The 16,993-nt window shown below is 45.2% G+C and overlaps 1 long non-coding RNA gene across 1 annotated transcript in view; it reads right to left on the reverse strand.

The window, feature by feature from the left end:
- LOC148106711 (uncharacterized) overlaps positions 1–16,768 on the reverse strand; it is a 31,805-nt gene extending 15,037 nt beyond the window's left edge. The window contains exons 1-3 of the long non-coding RNA XR_015723600.1: positions 16,455–16,768; positions 4,155–4,354; positions 857–969 (exon numbers count right to left, since the gene is read on the reverse strand). This is a non-coding gene — a long non-coding RNA (uncharacterized LOC148106711). The remainder of the gene's footprint in view (positions 1–856; positions 970–4,154; positions 4,355–16,454) is intronic.
- Positions 16,769–16,993: the final 225 nt, after the last annotated feature.

Here is a 16,993-nt window from a genome sequence, read left to right on the forward strand (position 1 = left end):
CTCCCATTGGCCTGGGTCCCACTGTCTTCCTGTCCATTGTAAGCTTTTCACTAGTTTGTTACGTGTGTCTCTGGGATTTTTCTTTTCTTTTTTCTTCTTTTTTCTTTTCTTCTTTCTCTTTCTTTCTTTCTTTCTTTCTTTCTTTCTTTCTTTCTTTCTTTCTTTCTTTCTTCTTTCACAGAAAGCAAGAGAGAGAGAGAGCATAAGTAGGGGGAGCATCAGAGGAAGAGGGAGAAGCAGGCTTCTCACTGAGCAGGGAGCCCCATGTGGGCCCAATCCCAGGACCCCAGGACCCCGGGATCATGACCTGAGCAGAAGGCAGATGCATAACCGACTGAGCCACCCAGGTGCCCCAGTCTCCAGAATTACTTCATGCATACATAAGCAAACAAGAATTTAAGTAAATGGATTTTTTTTTAAGGCTAAACCTGCAAGGACAAAGAGAATATGAAAAGGGTAACCGCAGGATAATTTTAAAACCTGGAACGTAGATGAATGTGTGGTAACTGAACCAAGAGACCCAAGTAAGGTGAATTCTAAGCCAGTGGAAGAGAAAGCTAATGTCACTTGCTTTATACTTCAGAATTCTCTACGCACTCAGCAATTTGTGGCACCAGGAACTTTGGTATTTTGTGAATAAAGCTGTGGCTAAAAAGAGTAAGATGAGTTGAAATTTCAAGAAGCAAAGAGGTCCCCCCAACTCTCCCTTTCCCCTTGAGTCTCTCAAGTGGACTGACCCTTCCCCACAGTGCCCAAAAAATGGAGCTTTTTTCATTCTTTGGGACAGTAAGACAGAAGGAGGACCAGGCACAGTTGTGAGAAGGAAATATACTGAAGAAAAAAGGAGATTACTTACAGACCCCCTGCCTTCTTCCTTTACATAGATTGTAACCCCGACAACCAGCCTGGAGATTTTCTGAGAACACTGGAGAGAAATTCTCTAAAGATCATTTGGAAGTGGCATCATCTCTGAGAGAAAAAGAAAGCAAAAAATTATCAGTATCCTCAGAGAGATGAGACAGGATAGTCTATTTTTTAAAAATAGTTTTTTATATTTATATGTATTTCTATATGCCATTTTAAATTTAATTTTATTTGCTTAAATTTTATTTTTTTATTTAAAAAATTTTTTATTTGAATTCAGTTTAGTTAACATGTAGTGTATTATTAGTTTCAGGGATAGAACTTAGTGATTCATCAGTTGCATACAACACCCAATGCTCATTTCATCAAGTGCCCTCCTTAATGCCCATCACCCAGTCACCCCATCCCCCCACCCACTTCCCCTCCAGCAACCCTCAGTTTGTGTTCTAGAGTTGAGTCTCTTATGGTTTGTCTCCCTCTGTTTTTATCTTATTTTCTTTTTCCTTCCCTTCCCCTATGTTCCTCTGTTTTGTTTCTTAAATTCCACATAGGAGTGAACGTATGGTATTTGTCTTTCTCTGACTGACCTATTTCACTTAGCATGATGCTGTCTAGTTCCATCCACATCATTGGAAATGGCATGATTTCCTTCTTTTTGATGGCTGAGTAATATTCCAGTGTGTGTGTGTGTGTGTGTGTGTGTATCACATCTTCTTTATCCATAGGATACAAAAATAATGATTTGGAGGGGAACCTGCACACCAATGTTTATAGCAGCAATGTCCACAATAGCCCAAATATGGAAAGACCCCAGATGTCCATTGACAGTTGAATGGATTAAGTGCTATTTTTTAAAAGGAACAGTCAGAGAACAAAAAAAAATCTTAGAAATTTAAATACGATCCCAGAAAAAAAGAACTCACCAGAAGATGTGAAAAGTAGAAAGTACAGCAAAAAGATAAGACATGGGATAGAAGATATAAGAGCAAAAGCAATTTATTTGGGAGATGATCCAGGAAACACCTCTAGGACCGTGAGGAAGTGAAACAAGGAAGCTACTATATCTAGTAAGTTATTGTGAACACCTGGAACTTGATTCCTCGCAGAGACTCTCGGAGACCAGTGTGGAAATCATGGCTCAAAGTTATCCCCACTCAGGGCTGAGTAAGCTGAGGGATTTATTCCACTAACCCTCATTGCTCATTGGTTAAGAGCTACTCCCTGGGAGAAGGGGGTTGATTATCCCTAACTCTTCATGAGCAAACCTTTGCTGTCCAGAAGAAGCCCTCAGACAAAGAGGCATTTGTACTGGAATTTTTTTAAAAGATATTTATTTATTTATTTATTTATTTATTTATTTATTTATTTGGCAGAGAGATTACAGGCAGGGGGAACAGCAGGCAGAGGAAGAGGGAGAAACAGGTTCCCTGCTGAGCAGAGAGCCTGATGCGGGCCTTGATTCCAGGGCCCTGGGATCATGACCTGAGCTGAAGGCAGATGCTCAACCGACTGAGCCACCCAGGCGCCCCTGTATTGGTAATTTAGACTGCATGGATGTGGCAGGTGCCAGGAGAATATGGGCAGGGCACTCATGGTGTGTTACGTCTTCCCTGCTTTCTTTCTTAGGAAGCTACTGGAGGATGCGCTCCACCAAAACAATGGCGTGAATCAAGAAAGAGGAAGAGGTGGAATTCAAGAACCAGAATACTCAACATAAGAGATGAAGGGAATCCCCAGGATGTGGTGAAAGGGTGGAGTGGGGAACTACTAGTTATTAATATAGAACTACTCGATTCTGTCGACTTTGTGCATGTTTAGTTTTGATATAAATTAAAATCAGTAATTTGTCTTTTTTCTTCTGCTGCCTGAGAAAGGGAGGAAGTGAGACAGCGAATGTGGATCCTTCCTAGCTGATGAGAAGCTGAGAAGGTAACGTGAGACTTTTTTGTACCTTGGGTCCGTCAGTCCAGCAGGACCATTGTCTTTCCATCTCCCGTTGAGGCAGGAAGAAGAATTCTGAGCAACTGGGAAATTAAGACTTAAAATATTGAAAAGAGCTGTTGGTGCCAAACTGACCTGAAATCTGGGGCTGCCCTGGAGGGTTCTGACCCAAGGAAGCAATCCAAGGTAAATGCAAAGAAAGGATTCTATCAAATTAAAAACCAAAACCAGGATTACATTAAGGGGACCATGAATTGCACTAAAGTGTTATTGGGATAAATTCTTAATTGTGTCTGGATAGGAATTTCCTGAAATTTTACTTTAAATGCCTATTGCCTTGAAATCCAGAATTTAAAAATATGACTATTTTAATGTATAGTTTTAATTTGAAAAAAACCATGGAAATGCTGTGGGCAGAGTTTTTGACTAACCATATCTCTGACTGAAATTGCACTGTTTTAGGTCTGTGGCCCTATAAAGACACCAGAGTCTACCACTTTCTGATCGCAGGCAAGACAGCCGCAGGAATGAGGCCTCCTGAAAGCTGACTTAGTCCTACTTTCTCTTCCTGTCTTGGAGGTCTGTCCAGTGGATCCCTCTCCTCAGCTGAGAAAAATGCTCAAAAATGCCCCCATCTAAAAGAAAAATAAACAAAGCCATTCTCCTTTTAGCTATCACCCGTTTTCTCTTCTTCATCATAGTGCTTCTGAAAAGAATATATGCTAACTTCCTCCTCTTCCTTTACTTCCTCCCCACACGCTGCTTCTTGACCCCGTGCAAGCTAGCTTTCACTCTGACCTCAGTCAGAGGCCTCACAGGACTGTTCAGCTGTCAAATCCTTTGGTCCTGTTTAGACCTCATCCTTCTCTCTGAATCCCCCCTCTGCACCTGGGCCCTGTCCCTCTTCTTTCCTGGTGTTCCCACCTCTCCTACCCTCTCCCTGACTGCCCTCTCCCCTGTGACTGCCTGGGCAGTACAGGCAGCCACAGAGATCTCCTGACCCCCTACAAGATCTGGTATCAGCCGGGTTCTCCAGCAGGAACTCAGGTACCATTGGGTTGCTCTAGGACACCCAGCTCTCATTGTCTTTGGTTGATTCCTTCTACCTGGGATCCTCTTCCCCGCCCCTCCACCTCCACCCTCCCTCTGGCCATTTCCAACTTGACTTTCAGGTCTCAGCCACTGTCATTTCCTCAGAGTGCCCCCGCCTCAGCGTTTCCCTTCCCATCCCCACAAAACTAAATCCATTTCCCCACTCTTCTCTCTCAGAAATCACTTTTTCCTTCAAATTATTTACTTAGTTTCTAATGACAGGCTTCAGGAGTGTATTTCTTTCCTTCAGTATCTACCTTTCTCTCCAGGACATACGTTGTGTGAGGACAGGAGCTGTGTCACTTCTGTTTCCTGCTGCGTCCTTAGCATCAGCGCAGCCCCCAGGAGCCGCAGATGGGGAGTATCTGTGGTTTGCGTGCATGAGGGGCTTTCTTCAGGCCAGGCACCACAGCAAGCCCTTTACACGTATCACCTCGTTTTTATTCTCACGGCGACCCTGTCAATAGGTACTATAATCAGGCCCATTTTCAGCCGAGGAAACTGAAACTTAGAGAGACTGAGTAATAATGCCCGAGATCGTACAGAAACACGAGAGTCAGAGCTGGAATTTGAAAACACATTTCTCTGAGTCTGTGTGGGACTTCTTAATGACCATACCGCAGTGCTTCCTAGCTGACAGATCTTGTACACTCACCTTCCCGAACTTCCCTCACACTCGTTCCCTCTTGTCTGCGTCTCTGCAGCTCTCCCAGGCAGGATGAGGGTATGGGCGGGGAGCTGGGCCTGGAGGTCCTGGGAGGTCCTGGCAGCTTTCCTTTTCTAACACCTGTTTCTGGGAAGTACTTAGAAAACCCGTGAGGTAGGCAAACCATGATGATGGTCCATGTTCTCACAGCTCTCCTGCCCTTTCTATATGTTCTTTCCATTTCCTGCCTTCCCCCCGTGGCTTTGGGTTGCTCCCCAAGGTGATGCCCCACCCAGGCCTTCCACCCTGCCCACATATGCCCTGGGCAACTTCCAGTCCCCTTCCGTGACAAAAATGCACCTGTCCCAGAAAATGATCACAATAGAATGGTGAGTGGAAAAAAAATAGAGATGAAATATTGTGTAAATAGTTGTTATGGGTTGAATTGTGTTCTCCCCACCCCAACTGATATGTTGGAGTCCTAACCCCCAGTTCCCTGGAACGCCAACTTATTTAGAAATTGCGTCATTGTAATTGTAATTATTCAAGTGAAGATGTGGTCATGGTGGAGTAGGGTGGGTCCCTAACCCAATACAACTGTTGTCCTTATAAAAATACTGTCATGTGGAGAGCCAGGCAGACAGAAGAGCAGGTGAAGGTGAAGGCAGAGAAGAAGCCAAGGAACAGGAAAGATGGCCAGAAACCCCCCGCCCCCGACGCTAGGGGAGGAGCCTGGAACACAGTCTCCCTCACAGCCCTGGGGAGAACCAATCCAGCAGACGTCTTGGTCTCAGACTTCTAGCCTCCAGAACTGGAGAGAATTGAGTTCTGTTGTTTAAGCCACTCAGTTTGTGGTACATTATTGTGTTGTGGTGCCCTAGCAAACTAATAAAAGTAGTATCATCCCAATTTTGAAAAACAAAACAAACCCCATATATGTCATGGATTATTCTCTCTCTCTCTCTCTTTCACACACACACACACACACACACACACACACACACACACACACACAGAGTGAAAGGAAGTATATAAAGAAGTGAACAGGGATGCCTGGGTGGCTCAGATGGTTGGGCATCTGCCTTTGGCTCAGGTCATAATCTCCAGGTCTGGGGGTCAAGTCTCACATCTGGCTCCCAGCTCAGTGGGGAGCCTGCTTCTCCCTCTGCCTCTCCCCTTGCTTGTGCTCTCTCTGTCACTCAGATAAATAAATCTTAAAAAAGAAAAAAACAGAAGTGAACAGTGGCTCCGAGGGGAGGGTGGGTGATGGGTAATTTTGCTTTGTACTTTTCTCTGCACCTTTGGGTTTTTCGTCAGTTCCCTTACGTCCCTGCAATATTCTATATGAGTACATGCACACATCTCTGGGCTTCAGTTTCCTCATCTGTAATTGGAGAATAGCCATACCAATCGTCCAGCGTTGTCATGAGGCATGAGGTGCCCGATGTGCCTGGCTGCTGGTCAGTTGGTGTGGTTTAAAATGGGGATAGAGAGCAGCTCCAAAGAAGTAAAGCAGGGCATAATAGCTGTGTTCTCCTACCTCTCATTAGGGGATAGCTCCGTTCTCACAAGAAGGCTTCACCCTGGCTGCTAAGCAGGGCATGTGGGCGCCACTTGCCATTGGCCTCTGTGTGAGGCAGGGGTGGATGTGGAGAGTGAGCCGGCGCAGGGGAGCTGGCTGGACACCTGGGGCTCTGTGTGAGGCAGGGGTGGATGCGGAGAGTGAGCTGGCTGGACACCTGGGGTTTGGGAGAGTCTGAGAAGGAAAGCAAGAGAGGTTGGAAGGTGGACTGGGGAAAGATTGGTTACATGAGGACAGCTTAATCTGTTTGGGGTAACATTTCTTAGTTCGGTGTAGGGGGGTCTGATGGGGCAATTGAAAAGGAAAGAAGAAGCATGAGAAAGTAGGAAACACAGCTAGGAAGCCAAACAATTCCCTCCAGTAGGAATAAAGAATGCCCTGCCTCCTCATTTCTTCTCTGAAAATTCTCCGGGAATGGAATGGGTAATGTAACTTACTTATTATAACTTTCCACAGCGCATGGGAAAATGTTCCTTCCCGAGGAGCAGTGCTCCCCAAACACCCCTCTTTCTGGCCATATCTGTGATAAGGTGCTCTTTTCTGGAGACTGTCTAGGCAGGTGCTACCAAAGCATTTAGCCTTGCCTCTGACTTAACAGGGGGGTTGTCTTGAATCTTGAATCCGGCCATTTGTGACTTCAAATTAATCCTTCGTCTCCAAAAATTCTGGGCTGCTTTGCTTCTTTGTGGTCAGCTATGCCTTCTCTATCCCCATTTTAAACCTCAGCACCTTGGGGAAGAGTTGTGTCCCCACAAATGATATTCCTAATCCATTTGTTTATGGGAGGTCATGGATGGCTTTTGGCTCTCCCCTTGCCAAAGTCTACACGTTTCTTTCATTTCATATCTGCTAGTTATGTAGCAACATTTAATATAATATTAAATAGTGAAAAGAAGAGAATGCAAGAATTGCATGTAAATTATGATTCTGGCCATGTAAAAACAAACAAAAAATACACATACACCCATACAAAGAAAATAGCATATGGAAGTAAAAAACCCTGAATAATTAATAAATTAATAATGGTTATGTTACGAGTACCAGGATTTTGGATTTTTTTTCTTATTCTCTATTTCCCTAAACATTTTCATGAAATGGAAAAATACTTTTATAATTAAGAACCAGACTTACAAAGATAAGGTAAGAGGCAAATGAGTATCAAAGTTGGACAAAATAAGTAAAACAAGTCATCTAGTTGTAGATAAGGTTTTCTGGAAGTAAATATACATAGCTCTTAGCCCAACGTGTGTTAACTGATGGAGAAATATGACCACAGAATGCTCATGGAAGACATTTAACCACGTGTCACCCTTGTCTACTCTGGGAATGACCCAAAGGAAGAACAGCATGAGACTTCAAACCTTTTGGGCATTCGAGGGGACCTGGGGAGGGGAGGCTAAGACTCCAGGCACATTAGAGGTTTGGAAGCTGTAGGGAGACTGTAGACTTTACAAAACGTGGGGGTTTCCGGGAAGGGCTTCAAGCATGACATAGTGAGGCTCTGATATTGTTTATTTTTAGAAGTCCTGTTGAGAGGAGTATCTTTCACCTCTCAGCAGATTAACTGTGCTCCTTGGAACCATGGACATCTTTCTGCTGTAGCAGCAGTAGGATCAAAGCACGTGTTTAGAAAGAGAAGTGAAAAACACCAGATGTGAGCAAAACCACAAGGGGAATTTCAGACAGGCAGCATGCACCGGATTACCCAATTTGGAATGTGGCCCAGGTCCCGGGACAGGCAGCCCCTCTAAGGATCAGGCTGGGGAGACAGAGGTTATTGATCCTGATTTAAGCCACATGCCGCTAACTTGACCTGTGACCTTGCTCAAGCCAATGACTTCCTCCAAACCACTTTCACTGTCTGTTAACTGGAAGGAGTGGCTCATTTCCTCTCAGGAATTGCTAATGGAAACCATGCTAAAAACTAGAGGTAAGAATGAGGCATGATCTTGAGGACTGACGGTGAATTACATAGGAGTACATAAATACCACACCATATACACACTTAGATGTGTAGATACAAGTATTTTGTGGGAAGGATACATGTAAAAAAAAACCCAAATAAACATAGGATTAAAGATTGTGTCACATCAATTCACAGACTAAATAATTGGAGGGGTTGTGACAGGATATATATTTTTCCCTCACCCATAGCTCTTTAGGTCTCCTGGGGTCACCCCAGATCTAGACTAAAGCATACTACCTAGTACAGAGTGCTGAATAACTGTTAGTATAGGATAGAGCTGAAGCTTCAAATGCCAGCTTTTCTTTTTTAGGATTTAACTTATTTATTTGAGAGAGAGGGAGAGAGCATGAGATGGGGCAGGGTCGGAGGGAGAAGCAGACTCCCCGCTGAGTGGGGAGCCTGATGCAGACTCGATCCTGGGACTTCACTCTGGGATCATGACCTGAGCTGAAGGCAGCTGCTTAACTGACTGAGCCACACAGGCGCCCACATTCCAGATTTCTTTACCACTTAGTTGTGTGTAGCCTTGGGTAAGTTACTCCATAGTTTTTATCTTGGTTTCCTTACATGTAAAGTGGATATAATACTAATATCTACCTCAAAGACTTGTTGTGAAGACTAAATAAAGTAAAATATCTAAAGAGCTTAGAAGAGTGCTGAGTGGGTCATGTTTGCTCTTATTATGTCTCCAAACCTTCAGAATGGACATAAAAGCTCTCTGCATTTCTTCATTTTGTCTCAGTTTTCTCATCCAAATGTTTCCCGCATTGTTGTTCCATTCAAGAATATTTCCTGTCTGTCCTGTTCATCCGCGTAGTTCACTGCTCCCACTGGGCTTTAAAGCAGCCTTACTCACCCCCCGCAAAAGCCATTAATTCATTCCTATTCCTGCCAGCTTTAAGTCGATCTCTAAGTTGACCCCCCTGCCAGAAACCTATGAAGCATCACTAAGTCCTCTGTTCTGCCCCTCTTGGGCTTTATATAACCAGATGCTCTCTTAAACAGGGGAGGGGCCCCACTAAAGATTAAAAAGCATGTTTCACTCCTCTTTAACAGACATAGTTGTCAGCCATGGCAGTCACAGTGTAGAACAGGGAATCCCCTTGGAATCACTGAGCATGGCCATCTTCAGGAGTCATGGGTATAGTGAACCCCTCGACCCTTTGGTGAGTTGTCCCTGGAGAGGAAGAGGAATGCGGTACTGGGTCCAGGAAGGCAGAAGCTGGAATTCATCTTAGTGCTCATATACTCGGGAAGTGGCTGCATATGAGAACAGGGAAAAAGAAAAAATAACCTGACTAGTGAGGGTTATGCTATTTTGGGTCATTGGAAGATGATGGGGCAACTGCTGAGCAGAGTGTTGTGTGGGGGAGTCACCTTTGCTAAAGTGCAAATGCGAATGGACTCTACTTTGGCATGCAGGACCCAGCCACCATAGCCCCTCCCTGGACAACTCTGTCACAGCTCTAGCGTCATTCCTTCCCGCGAGTGTCCTTGCCTCTGGTCACTACCAAGTTTGATTATGTGGTCGCTGTTATTGTTCTTATTACTCTCAACTTCAGATCACTTAGCCTTTTTTTCATCCTTCCACCATATCATTCTCTAGGGTGTTTTTACTACATGATCATAGGGGTCCCTAAAGCTGATTCGATTCCAGAGAAATGTTTGAGCCCCTACTCCACAAGCCTAAATCCTAGGGAACACAAAGATGAGTATAACACGGTTACTGGTCTCAAGGAGCTGATATCATATGATTTAGGTGGCTTCGCTAACTAACATTTAATCCAGTGATGGCCTGGATTCCCCTAATTATCTTCCCTATTGGCCCATTCATTTATTTAACACATACTTATCGAGCACCAACAATGCACTAGGCACTGGGCTAGACTTAGGATGCAACAACAAATAAAATAAACATCATCCTTATCTTTAAAGAGCATAAGTACAATGTAAAAGGACCAGGCTTGATGATATACGTGTCTCACTACAAAAAGAAAAGGTAAGACATCGTGTTCCTGTCTCTCCTCCCGTAGAGTGGGGTGCACACCACCGTACCCCCCTCTCCCAGCTGTTATACAGTGAGCTTGCAGTTGAAGCCTGTTAGGTTCTCATTTGAGTTGGACTTCAGGGGCACCTCAGTGGAACAGGAGGCGGAAGGACCAATCTTCACTACAATAATGAGTAGCTGGTTATTCCGTGCCCTGGGCTCCTTCCTCACCAATATTCTCATCGTCTCTCTTCTCATCAAGCAAGTACCTCTCATACTACTTCCTGAGTCTAGGTGGGTTAGAATCTTTCAAATATATAAAGTGAAATATCTTTGCTCTGTTGATGAACAGTCTTCAGTAACTGAAGGTAAAGTCAGTTATGCAAACATTAAGTTTCTAAGGAAGGATAAGTGAAGGGCCTCCAAGGAAATGTTTTTCTTATTGGAAGAGGCATGTAAGATGAAGGCAAGTATCAGATTTCTCCTGATGGCAATAAAACTACTTCTTAGAATGTCAGGAGGGCTAGCTAATGTAACGGTGACCAAATAAGGGATGTAGTGGATCTCCTCAGGGCCTCTGACTCCTCAGAATAAGACCCCATGGAATGACTCACTGTAACAAACTCAGGCAACTATTGATTAACTGTGCTTACAGACGAGCATAATATTAGAATAAAAAGGAGCATTACAGACTGCATTGGATTACTAGTCCAAGCGTAAATAAAGTTCGGAGTCAGATGGTCCTAGGTGCAAATTTCAGCTCAGATTCCTCTTTGCCACCTGAGCCTGGGGCAATTCATTTAGCTTTTAGCTTTCCTGTCCCTTTATTTTCTCAATTGCATAACACAGATAAAAATTCCTATCAAGTAGAGTTTTTTTTTAAAGGACTAAATAAAGTGACATAATTGAAGGCCCTTGGCACAGAGTAGGCACTCTGTAAATGCTCCTTTCTTCTTTTTGTATTACAGATTAAAAACCAAAGGCTGAAACACTGACCCAAGGTGCCTGAGGGCCCAAGACTGACCAGTGTCCTACCTGGACGAAAGCCCCTGGCTTCCTGACTTCTCATCCAGCTGGCTTTCGATTGTTTTCATAGTGGGAGTTGAGCAAAGATCGTTGAAAACACATTTATCTCTGCTTTTCTAAAGCTCAAGGGGGATAAAATTTTTAAAAAGTAGGCAGAGTGGCAGGTGTAAAAAGCAGACTGACTGCTGAGTTTTCATTGCTTGAACGCACGCCCCACATGGTGGAGGGAGCGGCAGGCCATAGCCAGCGTGGGATTAAAGACTGTGCCACATTAATCCACAAAGTAAGTAATCCACATGTCCCCAAGGGAGGGGGGAGTGACAGGGTGTCAGTTTTTTCCTTCACCCACATAACCCTGTGGGTCTCCTTCAGGCCATCCTAGATCTAGACTAGTTTTCAGAAGGTCCTATGTAAACCTTTTCCCTAGGGTTCTGAGCTTGCTAATGTGTGGATTTGGCAAACAAGTGCAAATCAAAGTAGTTATGCATGAAAAATCATTTGTAACCTGCCAATTATGTCAGTGTGGGACAGGCGATCCACGCGCCGGAATGGAAAGGACCTGGGACAGGGATAGGATGCCCGGCTCCTCTGGCACTACCACTCACTACCTAGGGGGACCCAGAAGAAGAAGCTAACTTCTCTAGGCATGTGTGCTGGCACCTGTAAAATACCATCAAGTATTGGTTGCAAATCAATGACCACATTTCATTTTCCTTTATCCTTGTAATAATGCCACGAGGTAACTAGTTAGTACTCTCTCCGTATCAGAGGTGAACAAAGAGAGGCATAGAGGTATTGCGATTTGCCCAGGGACATTCAGCTAGTGAGTGGCAGAATCTGATAGAGTTGGATATTGAACCCAGACTGTGCTCTTAACCTCCAAGACAGGCTGCCTCTATTGGGAATGGGAAAGTGGATAGTAAAGCTCAAAGCACTTTCATGAAGTTTAACCAACTGTTTATTACAGTCATTTACAGGGGACATAATCCCTAGGCGGTGCCTCTATTCAAGTCATTTTCAGCTCATTGACTTTCTTATTCATTGCTTCTCATCTGATCTGAGAGCATCAAACCACAGTTATCCTCTTTCACCTCATTTGTTTTGGTGTCAGGTCCCCTCCCACACTGGCTGCACTGAGGGGAGCCAGAGCCGCTTCTTGCCAAGTGGGGGAGTGTAAGTGTAGGAAGCCACTCTCACACACTCATAAGCATGTACACAAACACCCACACACATAAACACACACACAGGCGTGCACAAGTACCTATTCATGTGCGTTTGTTAGACACATCCACAGTTTTGGACACTGACAGTTTAAGAATCCGTCATTCTGAAGCCAGTGCATACAGCGGGAATAAATAATTTCCCAGAGTTGAGGTTTGGAGTAGAGAAAATGCCGTGATAAAGTGATAGAAAGTGGAGACACATGTACTAAGGAGAATACCAAGACTCAGACTCATTGGCTTCAGCTCCAACCCCGAATTCTGCAATAAGCTTATGAATTTCTCCCAGTGTATTCAGGCTCCTGAAAGACCCTCACTCTTGGTGGGCGGTAAGTCCGACACAATGTCAGTGCCTCTTCATGAACTGATCCTGAGCTTTCACTCAGGGGTCTGTGTATGCGTACCAGGCAGTGGTGGTGGTCAGACTGTAAACTTGGGAGAGTCAGGGTCACTTCTATGGAAGTCTTCCTTCAGCGGTTTGGCATTACATGCACTTAGCAGTTTCGCGATGACACCACTGCATTCTGGCCACTGCATTTGTTTGGTTTGCTCAGGAGACAGATACAAATGAATGTATTTATTTATTTATTACATGTGCACTTATTGAACACCGTGGTGATACTATTTCATTTTTACATTAACCCTTAATGGTTACAGAGCACATTCATGATGGGGATCGCACTCAGACTTCCCAAGAATCCTTTGCAATAAAAATATTACCTACTTCATGGTGTTTGTGAGGATTAAATGCAACCGACTGCAAAAAGCACTTAGTACTGGGGGCTGGCACAGAGAAAACATTATTAAATGTTACGATTAGCATCACTACAGACATGATTAAGTATCACTGGCCCATATTACCAATGAGGAACCACAGCTCAGGGAAGCTAAGTCACTTGCTCAGGATAAGTAGGTAGAGTCAAGTGGTCAAATTCAGTTAAAAATCGAAATCTCCACGCTCTAAGACCATTTTAGGAAATTATCGGTTGAGATTGCGATCATGGAAGGAAGAAAGCAGAGCCTCAAAGAGCTTACACGACAGGTTTTATGGTTGGTGAGTAGGCAGAAGTGTTTAGGGACAAAACACTGCGTAAGGGGGGGGGGAGGCCCAAGTCACAGACCACAAGCGGCTGTACGATTCATTTTTGCTTCCCCAGATGCTGTGTTCTCTCAGAGCCCTCACATATGCCGTTCTCCTTCCCGCTGTCTTTCCCCTCTTCTCAACCCTTCACCTGAACAATGCTCATGCGTCCAGGCTCAACCCAAACATGGCTTCAAGGAGGCTTTCTTGAGCCTGGTCTGGGTTTGTACCTACTGATACAGGCGCCCACAGCCCCCTGACTTCTTTGAGGAATACTTGTCTAATATCCAGAATGTAAGCAAAGAGAAGTCATCCCCTTTGTCTTTCATGGTGGCGCATGTATCCTCAGGATCTTTGTGGTCTGGCCCGTCTGTTAAATGCAGAGCAGGTGCTGGCCAATATTAAGATGCAGCAGCAGACTAAGAAAAAACGAGAAGACATGAACGTGAACGTAAAATGCTTCTCCATCTTGCCACAGAATCACTCTGAGCGGCGTTCTTGGGAGGAGCCAGGAAATGCAGAGCAGACAAGTGGAAGGAATTAAGAAAGACTCCAACACACACGAAAGGCATGGAGAAGCCAATCAATGTGAAGAGTAACAATCGCAGGGGTTCATGCTAGAGAGGCCAGGGCTGGGCCCAGCCTTCTGCAGACGGAGGAAAGGGGGCTGAGAAGGAGCCCTTTCTCCCAAACTGCCTCACATGCCGCCTTTACAAAGCTCTCAGGAACTTACAGACATAGGGACTCCAGGAATAAGCCCGCGAGGGCCACAGGGAGGGAAGGAGGGTTTCCACCCGGTGGATGTACTTCCGACTCTCCGTGCTGACAGTGAAAAGCGGCGGTGGTGGGACTTTTGGCAGGAAGCGTCCTAATCAGGCTGGGAGGTAGAGCCCGCCGGGTACCCCAGGGCCCCGGCTTCTGTCCTCCGTGGGCACTCTCCGGGCGGTGTTTGGGTGACCTCCCGCGCCTCCTCCTGGGTGAGGGCAGCGCCCAGGGAGGACGCGGGGGCCCAGCGTCAGCAAGGCCCGTGTTGCTTACGTTCCCACCCCGCAGCCCTGGGAAGCCCCGAGTTCCCACACTCAGGGAGGCAGGAAGGTCGCTGCGGACACCTCATCTGTCTGGGTCGCTGACTACCGGCAGATAAGCAGCAGCTGCCGCATCCAGGTTGGGGTCACCGCCCAGACCGCCCGCCCCGGAACCAGGCGGGAGAAGCCCTCCTGCGCGCCCCCCGCACGGGGCCTGCGGGGCCGTGTGGCTCCCACAGAGCTGCTGGCTGAGCTGCTGGACACAGCCACGGACAGACGAGGTCTCACACGTGCCGACGCACAGCACAGCTCTGCCCAGAGCGGCGGCTCCGCTGACGTTGGGGAGCGCGGTCTAGCTCTACGATGCTCTGCTGCGTAGGTTTTCTCACATCTCTCTGACCACCACCCGTGAAGAACGCAGAGCAGGTGTTTTTGTGTCCATTTTGCAGATGAGTCAACAGCCTCAGGATGTTCGACAGACTTGCCCAAGTTCTCACAGCTAGTCAGTGGTAAAGGCCGTTTTCCCACCTCCTGTTCAGTGGGCTTTCTGTTACTCCTCGCAAACACAACAAGCCAGGCAGACAGGTTCCGAGTTTTATCCCTGAAAGAGAGCTCTTCCTTCCAGGTTTAACCTGGCTTTAATCTGTCTTCCACTCAGGCAGGGGTGTAGGGAGAAGCACTTTGGTCTTGGGACTTTTGAATCTTGTTTCCTCTTCCTTGCCAGCCATGTGCCTCGGAGCTGTGTGATTTTGAACTGTGATTTTCCCCTGAATATTCGCTTCCATATGCATAAAGTGGCGATAACGTCATCTAAGTTGCAGAGCTGAGAATAACAGTAAAGACCAGCTGACTGCTTTCTATACCCTAGGCTCAGTTCTAAGCACCTTATGTGCATTGACTTACTGAATTCTCAACGACCCTACGTTATTTCATATATGCTATGTTATTTCATTTTATAGATAAAGACTCAACGGCAGAGAAGTAAAGAAACCGAGCCCAGGTCACACAGCAAACAATCAGCAGAACCAGGATTCCAACCCAGGCTGTAAGACACCAGAGCCAGGTGCCTAATCTCCATGTTAGACCGACTATGCCGATTGTATTTACCATCCACAGTAGGTACTATTGTGAGGAATTAGGGCAGGACTGGCTTGATTTATAAGCAAAACATAGTGCTAATCAACCACCTGAACTAATTAGGTAAATCAAAAGGCCTGTCCACTCAAAAATCTCTTCAGTTTACTCTGCCGTGGTTTCTAACTTCCCACCACTAGAGTCTCCCTTTACGGCAGGAAGACACCTCAGGGATGTCTTGGCAATGTTGGGAGACATTTTTGGTTGTCATAACTGTGGCAGTGCTACTGGCATCGAATGTGTAAGGCGAGGGATGCGGCTGAACACCCTACATGGCACAGGGCGGTCCCTACAACAAAGAATGATCTGTTCTAAAAGGCTCAGCTTTAGAAACTGCTTTACTATTGACTAAAGTAGTCTTGAAGGACCCTGTTAATACACACACTTGTCACATAGAATGGCAAAGTAATGCCCTGTTTAACATCTATTAATCTGTTAACACAGTTCAGTATATGCAATCATTGGTTATTACCTATTGTTATTGTTACTCTTTTTGTTGCCAGGCAAAGCAGATGTGCCCTAGAAATGGTCAGGCTGATTTGGGGCTTGTGGTAGAGTTAGAAAATTGAAGCTGTTTTTCTGTCAAGCAATGTCACCGACCTCCAAATTGCTGACATTTCTTCCAATATGTTGAAGTAGGTCATAAATAAGCTCACAGCCATGCCATTTCCTTTCAGCATGCAACTCTATTAATTCCTGATATCTCTCGGTTCAGTCAGCTCCTGCTTTGACCCCCATCCCCCCCATTATGTAAGTATCAAAATAAAATTTTTTTTTTAGATCTAATTTTCTTGGCCTCTTCTGGAAACTCCTTTCACTACTGACATCTTCAAAATGGCAACAATTTACTTTACCAATCAGAACTTTGACCAAAAGAAGAATCTCGGTACCTTATGCACGAATGAGGTATCTGTGATGCTTGGCGACACATCTAGCTCTGTTACCTTGCTGGAGAACACTGTGCCTCACATCATTATGACTCGCTGATTTCCGTATCATCATACATTTGCTTCAAAGACTCTATGAATAATCCTGAAAGGGGTTATATCAGTTAGTTTATGCTAGGTTATGATGCAGTAACAAATGATCCTAATATCATAACAACAAAAAAGATTTATTTCTTGTTCACATTCCTATACATCATAAATTGACTGCTGCCCTGTTTCATCTTTTTCATTCATGATTTAGGCAAAAGGAGCAGGCCCTATTTGGGACATGGTGGTGTCACAGCAGGGGGGAAAAGAGCAATGGTGGAAACATGTGATGACTTTTACAGCTTCCACTCACAATTGCTTACAACTACTCAGAACCAGCATGTGTCATATATTCTTACATTCTACTGGTCAGTGCAAGTCAACTGCCAAGCCAGATTATCAAAGAGGCAGAAATGTATTTCCCTCCCATAGGCTCCATAGGCAGGGGCAGGAAA

Source organism: Ursus americanus, unplaced genomic scaffold (genome assembly GCF_024610735.1).
Source record: "Ursus americanus isolate L20-20 unplaced genomic scaffold, mUrsAme1.1.p SCAF_96, whole genome shotgun sequence".
Lineage (NCBI taxonomy): Eukaryota > Metazoa > Chordata > Mammalia > Carnivora > Ursidae > Ursus > Ursus americanus.